This window comes from Balaenoptera ricei, chromosome 7, assembly GCF_028023285.1.
Source record: "Balaenoptera ricei isolate mBalRic1 chromosome 7, mBalRic1.hap2, whole genome shotgun sequence".
Classification (NCBI taxonomy): Eukaryota; Metazoa; Chordata; class Mammalia; order Artiodactyla; family Balaenopteridae; genus Balaenoptera; species Balaenoptera ricei.
Genome location: NC_082645.1, coordinates 28901066 through 28921281, shown reverse-complemented (window position 1 = coordinate 28921281; position 20216 = coordinate 28901066). Strand labels below are relative to the sequence as shown.

Here is a 20216-nt window from a genome sequence, read left to right as displayed (position 1 = left end):
TAAGCTTAGGTATTTTACACCTAGATGCTATTTATTCAGAGCATCCATGGGGATGCCGTGGTTATTGCACCAACAGAGGGTTATCTGAGCTGGTCCAAACCTCAGAAAAAGATGGCCCAGCCTATACAGTCCTCAGGCTGAGTTCAGGAGAAAGGGACATTTACCTCCACGTAGGAGGCTGTACAGGTTTACGGAGGGCAGGGCCAAGCAGGCCTGGGACTGTGCTTTATAACCTCCCCAGGGTGGGGGTCATGGGGTGGGATTCAAGCACTGGGTATCTCATGCTCAAAAGTAACACAGGACATGGGCTGAAGTTACTTAACAGACCAGGGAGACCCGCCAGGGATACATGACTGCTCGGCTGGGTGGATGTCCTATAACTGACAGGCCCTCCAATGCTCCGCCGTCTGACACAGTGATCGCATGCTAAGGAGCACTCCTGCTGTACGGGAAGCCAAACTGTCAGAGAAGTCTCAACAAGCCAGGCCGATGCCAGCATCCCTCTACTGTCCCTGATCTTCCAACAGCAGCCTTGCCAGCTGGCCTCTCCGCCGCCTCCAACCATGCTCTGATTACAGACAACAAACAGGGCTGAGACACTGACAGCTCTACTCCCCTGTATCAGGACAGCCCTGCTGGTGAGGGATGAATGCATGGGCCAGGGAAGGGGTCCAAAGAGAGGGCAGAGAGGCAAGGGGTGAGTCTGACTGTGCCTTCCTCTGGGCTTCTTTTCCTTGGACAAGCCTGCGTTGCACTTTGCATGACCCATTCTAATTTATCTCTTGAGTAGTCCCCCCTACCCATCAGAGTCCCAGCTTCTTGGTGACAGGGATGGTCTCACGGTCCTCAGCGGTCACAGCTCCTACCTCGCACGACGGCTGGCACAGAGTGAAAGTTCAATAAATATGTTTTGGGTTTTTTTGGTCAAGAATAATGCTGTGGTGACGAATTGAGATAGATTTCCTACTAAACAAGGACTGTGACATTTCCATAAGGTGGGAACCTGAGATCCCAGGAACAGCTCCTTCTCACCCAGAAATCCATACAAATTACATGTCGTTCCACATACTATGCCCAAATGGCTAATTGCCTCTATAGCAATTTCACCCCTGTGCCAGCTATGCTGCAGGCAGCAGAAACAACCACCACCACCACAACCCCACTCCAGGTCAGAGAAATGACTGGAAATCAGGGGTGCTAATATTTTACTTCTGTCTGACCACAGAGTTCACCCACAACAGTTCACTAGACATAACTTTCAAACAATTTGGAGATGTGTTCAAAGTCCAAGTGCTGATGATTCTTAAGCACTAATCATGACTCATCGAGCATATTAAATTATCAAATGTAATTCTGTAGAAATTACATCATCCTCAAGCATTATGAAAGCAATAATATAGAACTGCAATTTAATGTGAAGCATTGCCCTATTCATTGGTTTCCTAACATCAATACATATAGTGTGCTGAAGTACAAAGACACAAAGATGCTGAAGATAAAGTATCTTATACCAAAGAACAGCACATGACTGGACTGGTAAAAAGGAATCAAGCATTAAATGACCTTACCATTCTTCCAGGTGTTCCTGCTGTAACAGTGCCTACCTAGGAGCCTTCGGATGTAAAACACATCTAGTATTTACAGGCATCTTTCTCCTACACATTCAATGCTTTTATCGGAGAGCTGAAAATTAGTTTCAGTTCTGGATTCAGCTGTCTTCACATAAGCAGGGTAACTAGTTCACTTCCTTATACCTAATTTGCTCCTCTGTTAAATAGGGGTGCTTCAAATATATTAACTAGGATGATTATTTTATGTACAGAGTGTATAGTCTAGTGTCTGGCATATGGTTCGCTAGAATTCATAACAGTTAGATTCTATTAGTTATAGAGTTTGTCCTCCTCCTCATCATCTTTGATGAAACAGAACAAAAAAGCTGGACAAGACCTTAAGAGATTTAATTAATCCAAGCTCTCTTTTTTCCAGAGAAGAGAAAGCACACTGTGTTAACCAATATCGTACACCAAAATCATGCAACAAAGCAGGGAGAAAAATGAAAATAGGAATGCATCCTAACTCCAAGTCTAGAGCTTTTTCATACAACGTTAAATGACATGCTTTTAGGTTACTAAGGGCGTTGGAACAGGAGGTCTCTATCTGTTAGCATATCTTTTGCCAAGTTCCTGTGACAATGCTTCCCATACCTCAGGGCTCTCTGTCAGAAAGGAACTGGCAACACATATTGAAAACTTTTTATAGTCTTTTGCTAACATTCACTCATTCTTTGACATGTATGTTTCGTTTTAAACGTCTGAGTGACCAAGTAAAGTTATTGCTTCTACATTTTAAGTATTATAAACTGTTTCTAAGAAACCATTTTTAAAGAAGACTTGAAAGACACTATAAAAAGGTCAAACTGTATAAAAATAGGACCACTAAAACTCCTACCTTATGACAGATGCTTTATTTTTTGTTTCCTTTTAATCTGTGAGACATTTACCTATTACTTTTCAGCCCCAAACTTGTCCTTCTAGGTTGACCTTAAACCTGCTAGGGCTAGAAGCCTGCAAACTGCGATTTGCAGGCTTCCTTGCTAGCAAGTTTCCGGTTATATTCTGTCACTTAGAATTACTCATGCCGAAATGGAAATCAGTAAGAAGTCAGATATTCTGTTTCTGGCGGACAATCTCAGAAGTGGTAGCAACAGCAGCAGGATCTGCAGCCCAAGTTCCACTAATGAAGCATTTTAGAAGCAGGAGCTCCATCAAATGAAGAGACAACAGCTCCTGCCCACAGCTTCCGACTGTGGTTGCAGTAGCACTGAACATGACAGTTCTAACAATTCTGGGGGCAAGAATGCTCTTATGGGTATGGGCCTGCAGATGGTAGTGTCTACCTGACATCTGGGTAAGGTCTTCTCCTTTTACTGCTCCAGCTCTTCTGACTCTTTCATAAGCTCTTCTATTAAAAAAATCCTTCTCTGACTTAAATATCAGATTGGTGTTGATTTCCTGACTGGACAATGATACTGGATTAAGATACACTTAATTTTTACAATGACTTTTACAAATTTATAATGACTCTTCAAGCCCATATTTTTATCTCCACTTTACAGATGAAAAAAATAATTCTTAGAAAATTTAAGTGATGTGCCCAGGGTGATCTGGCTAACAAGTAAAAATATTAGAATTGGAACTATTGTTTTACTTGGCTCAGATACCCTCATTATTCAATGTTAAGTACTACCTATTTAAGCAGGTTATGAACACTTTAAGTGTATTTTATTCTAATTTTCAAACAGTCCATGGTAAATTTTAAAAACTTGGAGTAAGGAAGAAATAAACATTGCCTTTTAAGTCTCCAAATGAACTGAGCAGCTCTCTGATCATTTCCCACGGGCCTTTAATTGATGTGATATACAGTATAGTATATTTCACATATCCTGTCATATGTATCAGCAGTAAGGGAGGGTACAAGGTCAATTTTAAGGCATTCATCAATTTTCAGTTGCTGTCCAGTGAGAAAACACTGTCAGTAATGAAAAGAGACCATCATCAGAGAAAGGGGGAGAAAAAAGAGAAATACAGTGAGGTATAGAGGTTGAAAACAACTGAATTAGTACTTTGAGACACATAAAAATTATATTTAACAAAGGTAAATGGAATGGTATAGTCAAGCTCTGTGTCTGACACAATTCATGTGCCCTCTCAGAGCCTCTGGATATGACGTGTCTCCTAGTACTCGGTCTTTGTCCATAAAGACTCCCACCTTCCACCACTGCCCCATCTGCAAACTCTGCTTGTTGCCTGGACAACCCCTGATTAAGCATTTGGTTCCAGAACACCCCTCACCATGCTTCCTATAGATTTGTGTCAGTCTCTGTTTCCTAGGGTACCTTGAATAAGACAGAAGGCAAAGAAAATCATTCTTAATGAAAAATTTACCTATTTGAGTTAAATTACAATATTTTTGCTCAAATTCATACTACAAGATTCTTACTGGGTTTAGTATGTGACTATATACATTATAAGTTATTAAAAGTTAGAAGTTATCAATGCACACAATGTATTTATGCCTACCTACAATATTTGGATCATAGTTTTCTGCCTATAAATTAAATGATTTTATTTTAGCTTTTCTGCTCTATTGATAAAGTCTAGATTTTTATGTGAAGCTGAATCCTATACTCTCCATTTCCTCCATCTCCAATTAAAACATCAATGCTATAGAGATGTCATGAATTTTTCAACAATTCACTTTATTATGCCCTTTCAGATACATGTTGCAGCAAAACCTCCTATCTTCCCCAAATCCTTGACCTCAAAAAATTCATGCAGAATGGCAATGCAACCTACTGCATATTATTATTTCACTGGTTGACTAAGTACTAAGTACTAAGTATGGGGTATTAGAGAAATAAACACCATTGTTAAAAATATGATGAATATGTCCCAATGGCTTAAAGAACCTTGAATTTTTCTATGTGGGAAAGCTTTAGGAAAACACTGGGAAATATCAGACATCTATACTTTTACGCTTCTGAGGTTTTCAGTGGTGTTGCTTGGACATTTTCAGCTTTTTTTTTTTTTTTTTTTTTTTTTTTGGTTAATTCAGCCAATGTCAGAAGGTGAATAACAGTCTTTGAGAACTTCTGATATTATGTCAGGTTTGTTTCTCTAATATTATGAAAGAAGAGATTGCGTATAATGGTGATTGTCCCAGAATGCCTGAATTTGAACTCTGTCTCTGTCATTTAGTAGCTGGGTGGTCTTAGGCAAGTCATTTATCCTGTTTGTGCTTAGTTTACTCATTGAAAATAAGGATAATAGTAATACTCCCTCATAGGAGTGCTGTGAAGATAAAATGAATTATTATAGGTAATGAATTTAGAATTGTGCCTGAATTAAGTTAATCTTTAGGAAGATTGGGATTGACATATATATACTAATATGTATAAAATAGATAACTAATAAGAAACTGCTGTATAGCACAGGGAAATCCACTTCGCTATACAGTAGAAACTAATACGACATTGTAAAATAACTATACTCCAATAAAAAAATAAATAAAAAATAAAAAAAATAATAAAAGTTAATCTTTAAATACACGACATCTTTTATCATAGGCTTTTCAAGGACCTTTAAAAGTCTCTAATGATCTTTGAAAAGAAAATAAAACTTATATACATACAGATTCTATGAATGATTTAAATAATCTATGGAAACATTTAAAATAAAGTAAAAAAAAATTAAATTGGTCAAAATTATTAAAAATAATCATTTCAGGACATTGAAATATGACCAAAGGTAAGCAACTTGAGAATTGTTTATTTGTGAAACACTGCTAACTCATTCGTAAGACTAGTGATTTTGTGGCCATAGTGCTGGACACATTTCCTTTCCCTCACCTCAGGTGGCACAATCCTGTAGCTTTACCAATTGGTGTTTGCAGACTCAGTTCAGGGCAGGTGGCAAAGCAACTAGAAATTTCAGTGAGGAACTTTGGAAGTGAGGAAGATATAGAAAGCCTGGAAAAATAAACTCTCCACACACCCCTGGCTTATTCTTAAACTATATATGCAAGTAGAAGACACCAGGGATCCAGGTACAAACTGAACATCTGGGGAGAATTGAGCGTTTGAGACCATTTGTCAAGCAACACATAGTTCAGGTGACAGAGGATGGAAATCTTACTGGAGCATAACGTCTGCATATATCACTGGTTGACCATGAACTCTACAAGGGATCCAAGCTATCAGACACTGAGCAGACACATTAGAACTATACACTGCAGGGTATACAGATATTTCATCTTAAATCCAGGAAATTTAACTGCCTGTTAAAACAGCACAACAACCCTCAGAATAAAAGGACACTGACATAAAAGAAATGAAAACATATCATCTACATGGTTCAGTTTCTCACAAAGTAAATTACTAGACATGTAAAGAAACAAGAAAGTTACCAATGCCCAGGGAAAAAAGACAGTCAACAGAAATTGACTTGAAGTGAATTTAGCAGACAAAGACTTCAAAGTAGGTATTCTAAATCTGCTCAAACTTAAGGAAAATACATACAAAGAACTAGAGGAAAATACATTCAAAGCATTTGAAAATATGGAAATAATAATCAAACAAATAAATCTGAGGACAGATCAATATCTCATTAAAAGAACAGAGAGAAAAAATGCTTAAGAGAAATGAACTAGAGTCTCAGAAATCTGTAATACAGTATCAAGCATTCCAACACTCATATAATTGGAGCCACAGAAGCCGGTGAAAGCAGGAAAGGGGAAGAAAAATATTTTAACACTGATGGCCAAAAAATTCCCAAATTGGTAAAAGATATTAACTTATGCACCCAGGAAACTCAACAAAACTCCAAGAGATTGCACCAACATACATGATAGTCTACTGCTGATATAGACTACCATAAAATAAAGAGACTATCTTAAAAGAAGCAAGAGAAAAATGACAAATCACATACAAAGGAAAAACTATACGATTGATGGCAGAATTTTCTTCAGAAACAGTGGAAGCTAGAGACGTTGGAATGCCATTCAAAGAGCTAACAGAAAAAAAAAATCAATGAAGAATTCTATATGCAGCAAAATCATTCTTAACTTCTTTAAGACTTAGAATTGTATAAAGCAGAATTTATATTATATTTGGGGGCTTATAATAATACAGATGTAGCATACTTAACAATGCAAGGATGGGGGAAATGGAGCTACACTTGGGCAAAGTTCCTATATTTTATCAGAAGTCAGTGTTATTTTATGTTAGATTATAATAAGCTAAAGATGGTATTATAATCCCTAGAGCAATCACTTTAAAAAGTAAAGGAATATAGCTAAAAAGTCAATAGAGGGTGAAATTATTAACATATATAAATGAGGATAGAAAGAAAAAAATAGAGGAATGAAAAATAAATGAAAGAAATACGAAACAAGTAGCCAAATACCATATGTAAATCCAACCATATCAATTATTATATTAAATGTGAATTTACTAAACATATCAAATGGTAGAGATTTTCAGACTGGATAAAAACCAAACTCTAACTATATAATGTCTCTAGGAAACATGCTATAAATTCTAAGACATAAATAGGATAAAGGGTTAGAAAAAGTTAAACTAAATAAATAATAAATAGGAAAGAGATGGGATTGCTATACTAATACCAGACAAAACAGACTTCAAGAGAAGAAATATTAGAGAAAGTATTAGAGAAAGGAATTTCATATTTAATGATAAAAGGAATAATAAATCATAAGCCTATAACAGTTACAAGAGTAGAAGTATCTAACCAGAGGAGTAATTGCAAAAGGGCAAGAGGGAAATTTAAGGGATAATGGAAATGTTCTAAAACTTGATTCTGGTAGTGGCCAAAACTCTTCTCACAGTATAGTTAGAATGGCTGGATTTTATTGTACATAAAGAAAGCTAAAGAAAATAAAGAAAAAATGGAACACACACACACACACACACACACACACACACACACACAGAGGAAGGTGACCTTAGACTACATAGGGCTGTCATAGGGGTTGCAAGTCTCTGGGCAATTATTTTAGATGGCACTCCTGTCTCCATAAATGAGTCCTCCAAAATCAATGCCAGCACTCTTCTGGAAGCCTGATCTCATATGATGCTGAAAAAGAAATATTGCTCTGGTTGGCAAGAATAATTCTCTTGCCAGGTTTTCCTTTAAGAACCAGAACTTGGCCATCATACACTAAGATAGTGGTGAGTCTTGGGAATTCTTGGTTAACCCTGCACGGAACAGAGAGTCAAAGATTTCTCTGAGGCAGAAAACAAAACAAAACCCCAAGTAGGTCAGGTCTAGTTCTGGCTCAGGACCCCACCCAGCCAGCACTGCTGATCCTGGATGATTCTAGGCTCAGGAAATTTTCTATCAAGGAGGGCATTCCAAAAACTCAAAGTCCTTGAGAAGGTACAGAGGCCCTGCTTTCCCAGGTCTAAGGGCAGTACTGAGACTACACTTATGCACATAAATTCACTGAAATTAATTCACTTTCAAAATTATTTCTTTCAAACCACTGAAATCTAAACTCAGGTCAACTCAGCTTGTCACTTTTCAAATAATACTTTAGGCGTCTTTTTACTTAACAAATACAGTGATTATCATATGCCAGTCAATATTTTAACTGTTTTGCAAATATTAACTTATGGTATTATTATAACAATCTCATGAAGTAGATACTATTTTTTTTCCCACTTTAAAGATGACAAAACTGATGCACAGAGAAGTTGAGTAACCTGTCCATATTTACACAGCCAGTTAGTGGGAACAGGATTTAATCCCAAGGAGCCTGGTTCCATAATACCTGCTCTTAATTACTATGGTATGTTAATTAAAGCCTATATATGCAGAAAACCTATTGTTTGGGGTAATGCTTTCAGCCCAAACCATCTTTCTAAAAAAATCTATTTCATGCAACATATTTTTTTTTTTTAAAGGAGGGAAAGAAGGAAGGGAGGAGAAAAGAAAAGAAAATGGATCTGAACGTAGCAAGAAGGATTCAAGTTTGAAATTAATCTACTATTTGAAGAGAAATTATAACTTTTCAAGGAGCTTGGTTTCCATTTATTACCTATTTCAGGGCTTTATTAAAGTCAAGAGGGAGGAAGTGGGGATTTATGACTTCATGGAGGTTAAGCCACCTGCCCAAAGTGGCAAAATAGCTAGTAACAGAGCAGATCTGATTCTGACCCTACCAAGTTTATTCCATCAAACGGCACTCCAGAATTTTTAAATCACAAAACTCCAAAGTCAGGGGAATTTGTTGCTGAGGACTTTCTGGTATGATTTATATTCTGAAAATCCCAAATCCACAATGTGTGATTGCTGTTTGACCTCCCCTGGGGCTGGCAATTCTTGGACTTCGTGTTGAGGTGGATCTATTTCAGAGGTTTGAAGAGAAGCCTGAAGGTAGGAACGTTACCTGCTGGCACTGGAGTGAGACCCATTTGTAACTTCCCTCCTACTGCTGTCACTGTAAGATGATGGTTGAGAGACAGGCCAGATTTTGGATGAATGTGAATACTCCATTCCTGGAGGGATTATCTATTTTCTTTACAAGGATATAATTATGCACTGTGCTGCACTCCCAAATATCTTCAAGCACCTCAAGTCTGCCAGCTGAGCTTCTATTGTTATTCTAAAGTAAATGCTACTTTCTTCAGAGAACACCAGTTACGAGATTGTTATGTTTTGCAAGCCTCTGGGAATGAATGTGTTTGCTTAGTTTAAGGTTGCCAACTCACCTTTCTTTAAATGTGCTGTGCAGGACTCCTTTCTGATGCAGAGGTTTTTACTATTTGCTGCCTCCTGAGCCCAAGAGTCCAGGAAACTCCCCATAACTTCCAGGACATTCCCAGACAACAAAGGCTTCAAGTGCATTACCACTGAATTGGGTTTTCCTCATGAGGTCATCACAAAACTTGAAAGGACATTGTAAAAGAGATAGTTCTGGAGAGAAAGATGCCACTCTGAAGCTTTATTCTGTGGTAAATGCTAATGTATGAGTCTCCTTGTGGGCCTTCCTGACCCTCCCTCCTGAGTGTTTGCTTTTCACTTCCCCTTTGTTCTCCACAAAGCAATGTTTTGGTTTTTTTTTTTTTTATTAATTAATTAATTAATTTACGGCTGTGTTGGGTCTTCGTTTCTGTGCGAGGGCTTTCTCTAGTTGTGGCAAGCGGGGGCCACTCTTCATCGCGGTGCGCGGGCCTCTCACTATCGCGGCCTCTCCTGTTGCGGAGCACAGGCTCCAGACGCGCAGGCTCAGTAGTTGTGGCTCACGGGCCCAGTTGCTCCGCGGCATGTGGGATCTTCCCAGACCAGGGCTCGAACCCGTGTCCCCTGCATTGGCAGGCAGATTCTCAACCACTGCGCCACCAGGGAAGCCCCAAAGCAATGTTTGAAAGTCAGAACTACCGGAAGTCAAAGGAAGGTAGATTCAGCCTTCTTAGAGAAATTAGAGGGTTCTTTTAATTGACATTAACTGATATTTGTATAGAAGGAAGGATTTGCTTAAGTTTTCATCCAGGAGTATTAAAGAAATCAAGAGGAGGGGTAGAAAATGCTTATTCTGACTAGAAAGTAGTTCTCCCAAGGGCATAACAAACCTCTAGAACAAATCCCCCCTTGGGTATAAGTGAAAATGCTTAGGATGAAGAGGCATCTAAGGGCTTTTTCTGCCCACAAGTCACTTCTGAAACAAAGCCCCTGGCTGTATTAGCCACAGTTCTAGCTTCTGTAAATTTGATACTTCAACATCTAACCTACATGCATATGCTGGACATCCCTAGTTCTGGACAATCTGACAATACGCCACAGCCACCTTGCCATGGCCTCTTGACTCCCTCATCCAGCCCAACCACTCCTCAGGAGGAATCCTTTTTCCTGGGGATGCCCTTTTCAAACACAAACCCATCAATCCAGAGCCCACATTCAACCATCTCTGTTACTGGGCTCTCCACTCTGGGCTACTATACACCTGCCCTCATCACCCTAGGGCCAGATATCAGACAGCTATAGACAGTGCCTATGTCCAAGAGCCTGCTGGAATCATTCAAGCCAGTCCATCCTAAGCATGCTTACCCTGCCTTGCCTGTTGCTCCCTGTGGAAACCACAATAAAGACTCTTGCCCACCGTCCCCCCACCCCTTCCCTCTACCTCCTGCCAACCCTCGTGCTATCCAGTGTGGTTCCCCATGGCGTGATGTGCCCCCTCCTTTTGGGATCAGTGAAACCATCTTTTCCAAAGCAGTCATTTTTCTGATCTATAGGCCTTCTAGACATCCAATTTTCTATTCATTCACCGCATTTTAAAACACAGGCTATTTATCATGCATGGTTACCACATTTTGTACAACATTATCCCAGAAGGCTGGTCACAGATTATTGGTCCAGGGATGATCATGTGACACAGAGAAGCCATCTACAGACTGGACATTGGCCTAGGAACTTGTCTGGTACAAAAGCTCTACGTAACTGGGCTTCCTTGATTGCAAGTCCACAGAGGAGTAATGGATCCACAAATGCGGGCTGATCAATAACTGAGTGGTCTCTACCACTGCAGCCCAATGGCGGTCCTTGAGCCAGTGGGTTAAGCAGTTCCTGGGGGCTAGTAAGAGCTGCAGAATCTCAGTTCCCTCCAAAGACCTTCTGAAACAGAACCTGCACTGTAATGGAAATCCCTAAGTGGTTTGTATGCTCATTAAAGTTTGAAGAGGACCACGTGTGGTAGTCATGAGAATGAGTCGCTCAGTACCCCAAGCTGCTGAACTCTGAAATCCTTCACTGTGTTTGCACGGAGGCCAAGCTTCCCATGGGCTGCTCCCAATCTATGACTGATTGCAACAGGAATACTATGCAGGCCCATTCTTGGGAAATGTGGGCCTCCCCTGACAGGTAAATTTGGCTCAAGGACTCTGATGGCCTTGGTAAATTTTCCTTAGAACGGCATTCTAAGATGTTTGCCCCATCCTTCCTTCCTTCCTTCCCTCTATCCTTCACCCAGGGTCAGACCTGCATGGTGGTCCAACGGCTCTCTCAACACACTGCTATTTCTTCTCACTGCCATTGCCCCCAATAAATTGCTTAAGACTTTAATTCTGTCCTGGAGTCTGCCTTTAGGATTAACACACAGGTCTATACCATTTCAAGTGTCAGCTTTCCAGATCTTCAGAGGTTACAAAACTGACATAAAGAAAGAAACCGGCAGTTACATGATTAAGGCGATATATATATATATCCCTAATGATGCCTCACTAACTATGCAACCATCTTATATATCCCTTCCTGAGTTTATGATCCAAGATTGAATATTGGATAGATGTTGGACCCAAGATGACTATGCAGAAATGAGCAAAACATCTACTGTCTACAGTAAGACTCCTACATATGAACGAGTTCCATTCCAAAAGCGTGTTCATAAGTCCAATTTGTTTGTAAGTCCAACAAAGTTAGCCTAGGTACCCAACTAACACAATCGGCTATACAGTACTGTACTGTAATAGGTTTATAATACTTTTCACACAAATAATACAAAACAAAATAAAATACAAAATAAAAAACAAACAAAAAATAAAGAAAACATTTTTAATTTTACAGTACTGTACCTTGAAAAGTACAGTAGTACAGTACAACAGCTGGCACATAGGGGCTGGCATCAAGTGAACAGGTAAGAAGTTACTGACTGGAGGAAGGAGAGGAGGTGGGAGATGGTAGAGCTGAAGGATCATTAGTAATAGGAGACAGAGGGCAAGCTGCAATTTCACTCAAGCCTGATGTTGATGGACCACACGTTCGCATCTTTGAAAATTTGCAACTTGAAGGTTCGTATGTAGGGGACTTACTGTACCAAATCTGCAATGAGGATTTAATTTTTGTTTGACTCAATTGTATTTGTATTACATCAACAGCCATTTTAAGTAAAGAGAGTAATAAGTATCCTTGTTTAAAGAATAGGTGTACCATGGAGAACAGTATAGAGGTTCTTTAAAAAGTAAAAATAGAGCTACCATATGATCTGGCAATCCCAGGCCTAGACATATACCTGGAGAAAACCATAATTCAAAAAGATACATGCACTTCAATATTCATTGCAGCACTATTTACAATAGCCAAGACATAGAGGCTACCTAAGTGTCCATCAACAGATGAATAGATAAAGAAGATGTGGAATATTTATACAATGAAATATTATTCAGCCATAAAAAAGAATGAAATAATGCCATTTGCAGTAATATGGATGGACCTAGAGATTATCATACTAAGTGATGTAAGTCAGACAGAGGAAGACAAATATCATATGATATCACTTACATGTGGAATCTAAAAAAATGATACAAATGAACTTATACACAAAACATAAATAGACTCACAGACATAGAAAACAAACTTATGGCTACCAAAGGGGAAGGGGGTATTAAATTAGGAGTTTGGGATTAACATATGCACACTACTATATATAAAATAGATAACCAACAAGGACCTACTGTATAGCACAGGGAGCTATACTCAACAGTTTGTAATAACCTATAATGGAAAAGGATCTGAAAAAAAATAGATATATGTATATGCATAACTGAATCACTTTGCTATACACCTGAAACTAACACAACATTGTAAATCAACTATACTTCAATAAAATAAATACATAAATAATTAAAGGACAGGTGTTGGAGTTGCTGCTGTTATTTTGGGCTAGCTCATAAAGAAAAAAAATAGTCAGTCTATGTGGATTAGATGAGAGGGAAATAATCCAACACCAACCTTAGACCCTGATCTCTCAGCAGCACAATAGGAGTTAAGGGAGAATGGCTAGGACATACTTAGATTAGACAGATGTAAGAAAGACTATCATCTTCTTAAAAACACACAGGGAAAGGCTTTTTCCTATTACACTGTATTCCATGTATGAACATATATACTTCCGATGAATTTCTGCAGTATTCTAAGAATGCTATAAATTCAATTCATCATCCTGAACATAAACATTACAAACCATAACCCATGGAATTAGAGATATTGTCCAGGGTTAAGACAGACCAGAAGTGGTCTTCAGAGTAAAAGTAATTTGAGGATAAGGTATGGCTTAGCACCTTAAAGGTGACAATCACTGCACTGAGTGAATCATCCATGGGATCTCATTTACTCTTTTGTATTCTCTATAAGTAGATTTCATCTCCATTTAACAGGAGAGGAAACCAGGCTTCATAGAGGTTATGTAACTTGAATAAGAATGATGCATCCAGCAAGTAAGTAATCTGGAATTTGAAAGCACTGAAGCCCAGTACTGTTTTTATTACTCTCCATCTGCATTGCTTAATATTCTTCCCATGAGAAAGGTATAAATATAAAATTAAAAAATTGTAATGTCTACATGTACAATTTTGAAAATACTTTCATATGTCTCTGTCCCCTAACACATAGCATGTTTATTAGTACTGAATATGAAGACAAGCTTAAAATGGGGAATATCTCTGATTTTCAACCATACCATAGAAACTGAAGCAAGAGTGATGGTGATTGAAAAAAGGGCATGAGGAAACCTTTTTGGGGAGGAATGTACTATATATTGATTGGGGTGGTAGAAATATTTTGCATTTCGACTGGGGTGGCAGTTACACAAGTGTATACGTTTGTCACAACTCATTGAGCTGTACTGTACACTTAGGAATGAATTTCATTGTATATAAATTAAATCTCTAAAGTTGATAATATGAGTAAAAAAAAAAAAGTCCCAGGGTTACAATAATGGTATGCTTACAGATTATATGTTCTTTTTGGATGCATGATTCTCTGCAAATAGCAATGATAGAATGAAAGTTTTACTTAAAAATATGCATTTTCCCCTGCTACTACTTTGAAAAGATTTCTTACTGTTTACAGCCTGCTATTATGGAAAATATATAATATATAATAATGACTATCGTCTTCTAAAAATGACACAGGGAAAAAATTTTTTCCAATTGCCTTGTATTCTATGAACATATACACTTTGCATGATTTTCTTCAGTACTCTAAGAACATAAATTCTTCAGCCTGAAAATAAACATTCCAAACCGTGACCAATGTAGTCAGAGACATCATACAGGGCTGAGATTCACTAGAAGTAGTCTTCAAAGTAAGGGTAATTTGAGGACAAGGTGTGTCAGTGAAACCGAGCAGGACCCTGTGGGGCTCCTGGTACAAAGCCTTTCCGTGTCCCCCATTTCCTGTTTGTAGGAAATAGGCTTCCGTCAGCCTCTGTGACCTTCCCTGAGTTCCAAAGGGCAGGTTCAAACAGCTGCTAATCAGGGAAGGGAGGGAATGCAGAAACAAGGGAGGAGCAGTCAAGAAACAATAGTGTGGCCTTGGGGCAGCGCCCTGGTTCCTCCTCAAGGGACATATAGAACAGTATCTTTGAGCTCTTCTGCAGAACTCAGGCCCCCACCCAGGTGGAGGATGGCAACTTCAGGCTGAGCACAAGACTCCTGGAGCATCGCCTTGCTACCTCACCACCAACCAATGAGAAGAAAGTCACACACCCTGCAGCCCTCACCCCAGATACCGCCTATGAAAACTTTTCCCCATAAACCACTGGGGAGGTTCAGGGTTTTTGAGCATAAGCCACCCGTTCTCCTTGCTTGGCCCTTGGAATAACCCTTTCTCTGCTCCAGACGCTGACGTTTCAGTTTGTTCGGCCTCACGGTGCACAGGGTACACCAATTTCATTTGGCAGCATCAGCTCTGGATTAAATACAGTGGGGTTGTCCCAAGGTGTAAAAATCCCAATTCATTTACATTTATCCAGCTAATATTTATTGCAGCCATGATGAAAATTTTAGTTTGGCTGTCAGCTGGTTTCACCACATTTTAGTCTTAATCCACAAGAAAGGTAGTGCTTTGGAAGTGTTTACTTAGTGCCAAGGGTCAAGTTTAGCAAGAAGCTAGATTGTATTATTTTGTCCTTGAAGGTTTATTAACAGAATCAATGCACTCCCTTTCAAATGTCAGAGTTGTTTCCTCTCTTTCTCTGGGTCTCTGTCTCTCTTTCTTTAGATGTATGTACGTATGTGCACAAATACATATACACAAATACATGTTTGTATGTATGTATGTATGTATCTAGCTCTCTGTCATTAGGATTTATGTTGCATAGTGAACTGCTAATCTGATTTATTCTCTGACTTAGTAAAAGAACTGCTAAAGTGCAAAATCATTATGATGAAAGAACATTAATATTGGAAGAATAATAAATACAAGGATCCTATCCTTAATGCACAGAACCTGACTTCATCATTATTGGTTTTATTAGCTAACATATTTTCAGATTATGCTAAAAGTTTCACTATGCATCATTCATTGGTTTATGAGTTTCTTGTATTTAGGATTAGGATAAGCACTGAGAGCTGACAAATCAACACTTTTAGCTTATGCATTGATCATCAGTGCCCATTTAATCCTTTCCTGTTTAAATTACTCGATTCATTAGCCAGACCACAGTCACCAAGACACTTCCACTTGCATTCAGGGGAAACTCAATGTTCTTCATTGAGGGAGAGCCCAGTTTAGATTTCTATAACAATTTCCCTTACAATTAGCTGCTGATTTTAACTTACCTCTGCTCTTCTGTGGTTTCAGAGATGTTAATTTCCTTACTAACTCACAATTAGAGGAGTAAAGCATAGGCAATTTTTTTGAAGAAATCTTGAGTGAAATGCAAATTACTTGAGTGATTCCTATAAATTCAATCAAATTGCTAATGCACTGATGACCCTTCGTGTGTGTTTGGAGGGGGCGGTTAGGGTGGGGAGGATAGGGATGGTATGTCTCTTTCATTCTACTTTAAGGTAAGTTTCCCATCGCTGAAGCAATATAAAGAGGCATCAACCAATATGAGTAAAGCAAAATAAACGGAGGAATGGATTAATTTTCACAATGTCATAGAGTAAAACCCAACCAAAAACTTTTTTTTGAGATTACCTATTTTGACCTCTGATAAAATACCTTTATCAAATGTATTATTTTCTTTTAAAAGATAGATACAGAACACCTCCATGTAATACTGACGTGATCCTAATGTTAGGAATAAATTCATTCAGCATTCCACACATACTGGGCTAGCATTTTATTAGATACTTTGCGGGGAGAGATATACCCACATATTCTATTGTAGGTGAACAAAAACTCTGCCACCTCAAAGTGTCTCTTTGGCATGCTGATTATTTTGAGCTGAAAACAATCAAGGACAAAAAGGCTCAGGAAGAAACTTTGACCTTCTGTCTAACTGCCTAAAGAATGTAGATAGAGGACCTGTTCCAGGAAGGGAGCTATCACCATAGATAAGATAGTATGAACTAGGTGTATAGACAGGGAGGAACCTAGGAAAGTCTGTCTGTCAAAATTCCTCTCTGTGTCCCATTATCTCTTCATGCCCCAGCAAACATTTGTTTATGAAACATTTGCTTTTCCATCTCCATGTGAATTGCCTTCTTCCCCTTTGAAGTCCCAAATCACTACCCCCAACATCTTCTTCTGTTTTTAGCTGAAGATGGTATTTAAGGTGAAGGTTTCAGCCATTTTGGCAAGTTACTCAGTTTTCCTGGGTCTCTCCCATGTATATATGTTATTAAACTTTTGCTTGATTTTCTCCTGTTAATCTGTCTCATGTCAACTTAATTCTTAGACCAACCAGAAGAACCTAGAAGGGTAGAGGAAATTTCTTCCTTTCCTTGACACTGTTCTATTAAGAGAGGTATTTCTATTAGGAGAGGTAATCCATCCCCCACCCCTTTGCTAGATTGTGGAATCTCTTTTCAGTATATGAATACCCTTCAATGTTGATTCCTGTTGCCGACTAAAAATTGTCACTTGCCATCTGGTTCTACACGAATGAAGTCACTAGCCACTGCAGTTGCTGACCTTCAACACACCCTGAAAGGAGTTCAGGGCAGAGATCAGGAATGAGGCACTCTGTGCTCTGGGAAAAACTGGCAGAACAGGCCTTCAGATAGTTAGATATTTTCAGAAGAAGATTTTATGAGCCCAGTTTTTTGCATCTTCTCGTATCTAGAAAGGCACTAAAATCATTAATGGAGACATCTGCTCCTCGTGGCTGGCAGCAACCTTCTTGAGACTAGCAGTCAGCCTCTGCCAAAATGTGTACTTGGCTGCACGTACCCCCTTCACCCAAATCACGTATATACTGACCTCCTCCCTTGCTTCTTTGGATCAGTTCCTCAGAGCTCTCTGAGATGCCATTACCTGGGCTAGAGTCCTAATTTTGCTCCAAATAAAACTTAACTCACAACTCTCACGATGTGCATTTTTTTTCAGTTGACACTGTTTCCCTATATCAATGGTATCTAATTCCAAAAGGAAGGAGGTCTTAGTTCTGTGACTTTAGAAAAGGGTGCTAGGTAAAGCCCTACAAGAACTGCCCTTTTAAAGTAAATGTCACAATTCAGGGTGATTCTAAATGTTAGCTCTCCCTGCCAAGCAGGTGATTTTACTCTTGTGTGAGGCACTAGAATGTTTAATCTTACAAATCTAACAAAATTGGAAGATGTTCCTGTTTTTCTTTACTTTTTTTTTCCTTCATAATATGAGAAGCTATAAAATCTATAAGGTCCGAAGGTTAAAGTTACAATGCTCATTTTCAGTAACTCTTTCCTGTGTAACTGCCATGTTCTAGGCTGTAGGTGAGGCTGCAACAAGGCACCAAGTGATAGACTTAGTGGATATACAGCATCCACTTCTCACGTGTGCTACAGTACTTAGAAATGCCCCAAATATGCTTTATGAATGTGTATATAAATAAAATGATACACATTACTGAATGCTTGCTGAATGGCAGATTCCATGTTAGAAAATGTACAAACATCATTTTGCTTAATCCTCATGGAAAACCTCAGAAATACATGACATGTATGCTTATTTTACAGATTTAAAGAATAGCTTCAGAGAGTGTAAGTGACTCTCAGGGTTGCACTGTCAGTAAGTGATTGAGCTGTAAAGCAAACAGAAGTGAGCCTGACTTAAAACTTAGATCTTTCTCATTTGCTTCCTTTGCTTTGTTGGCCCTGGCAACTTGACAGAACTGTGGCACATATTGGGCTGAAATGAGAACTGAGCCATCAGCCTACATATGCACATCTACAATACCTAGATCTTTGCTATTGAGTCAAAAAGATGTGTCTCTCTATTATCCACATAATTGCTTTAATGTATAATTCCTACGGGAGATCTAAGCATAGAGTTAAAGTTTATACTTTTGTTAGGTTGTTATGATATCTTACGCACTCACCTAAGTTTTGTTATTCAACATTCAATTCTTTATTCTGAGATTTCAAAATGAATATCTTAATTAGGTCAGGATTTCGCTAGTGAGTGATGAAAGAATGGGTTTTTCAAAGAATAGGGAGAATTTAATTGGAATTGAGAGTTTTTGTCTCAACTCTATGCTAAAACAGTGGGTGTCTTGAAATCTACATGCTTTTGTTAATTTTTCTCTATATTATCAGGGATTAGACACCACTACAATTTTTTATTATCCTAATTTTCTTCATAAGCTGCCTTTTTTTTTTTTCTTAGAAGATTTTACCCTCATCTTTTCCCCTAGGATTTGTATAGTTTCAGTATCCTCCTCATTGATTCTAGATCATACTGTATTGCCTGATCTCTTGCAATGTACTCTTTCTCCGAGAATATCTGACAGTCTTCAAGGTGTGGAGCTACATCTAGCCACTTTCTTGTCATTCAGCTACAATCACCGCATGGTATTTCTCAGTCAGTCAGTCCTCTCCTGGCCCAGTTCATGTTCCCCATTGCCGCTGTGTTCTGTTCATGAAGCCACTTGAAGGAGTTTCAATTGTCATGGCTCATGGTGCAGCTGGAGAGAACACTATTATCCATTGATGGACACTGGTAAGAACTTAAACAATTTAATACCTGTCATATGTAAATAACATTTGGAGCATATGAAAACCCTTCGGTGCTGTTGGCTGGTAATCACTGCTACAAAATGTTGAAAGAACGTAAGAAGAAGATGAGATGGATCCTCCAATGCAAAATTGGGAATGAGTGTAAAATTAGAGAATTTGTAAGAAGATGATGAATGTTGCAATGAGGAAATTTTGTTGTTGCTTATGCAAGCATTCATTAGAATATACTTGTGCCTTTGCCAGGCTGAAAATATCCATATGCTTTTTTCCCCAAGATATATTCAAAATTTCTCAAAATTCCGCAGGTTGGACAGGTCCCTGCAATCTCTATTTTACCTTATGTTTACAATAAACAATTGAGTCTAAAAGAGAAATTGGATCCTGGAATAGAATAGTTAGAAGCAGTAAATATTCTCTGGATCCTACTATTACATACATATAATTGGTCCCATTACACTAATTATTGAGATTTCCTGATCTTGCCTCATTTGCTCCCAACATACCTCCACATTTACCCCTCTCCTAGAAGAGGTTCCCCAACTACCCCAAGTTTCCTATAGTTCTGAACAAGAGTCTACAGATGCTTGTGAGTCAGACTCTCAATCACAATCATATGCAAGAGCTCCAGAACCTCCTTGCCCATATTCTGTGCCCAGGAAGCCACCAGAGGGAGGCTCAGTACTGCCCCTACTGGTCGTCACGGTCATGCTCACATCCACGTCAAATGTTCACTCTGTCTTGGTCCCTCAGAGGTAGA

General features: G+C 38.7%; 1 protein-coding gene across 1 annotated transcript in view; it reads right to left on the bottom strand.

Moving 5' to 3' along the window:
• THSD7B (thrombospondin type 1 domain containing 7B) overlaps positions 1-20216 on the bottom strand; it is a 594306-nt gene that overhangs the window by 149491 nt on the left and 424599 nt on the right. The gene's annotated exons all lie outside the window — the stretch shown is intronic.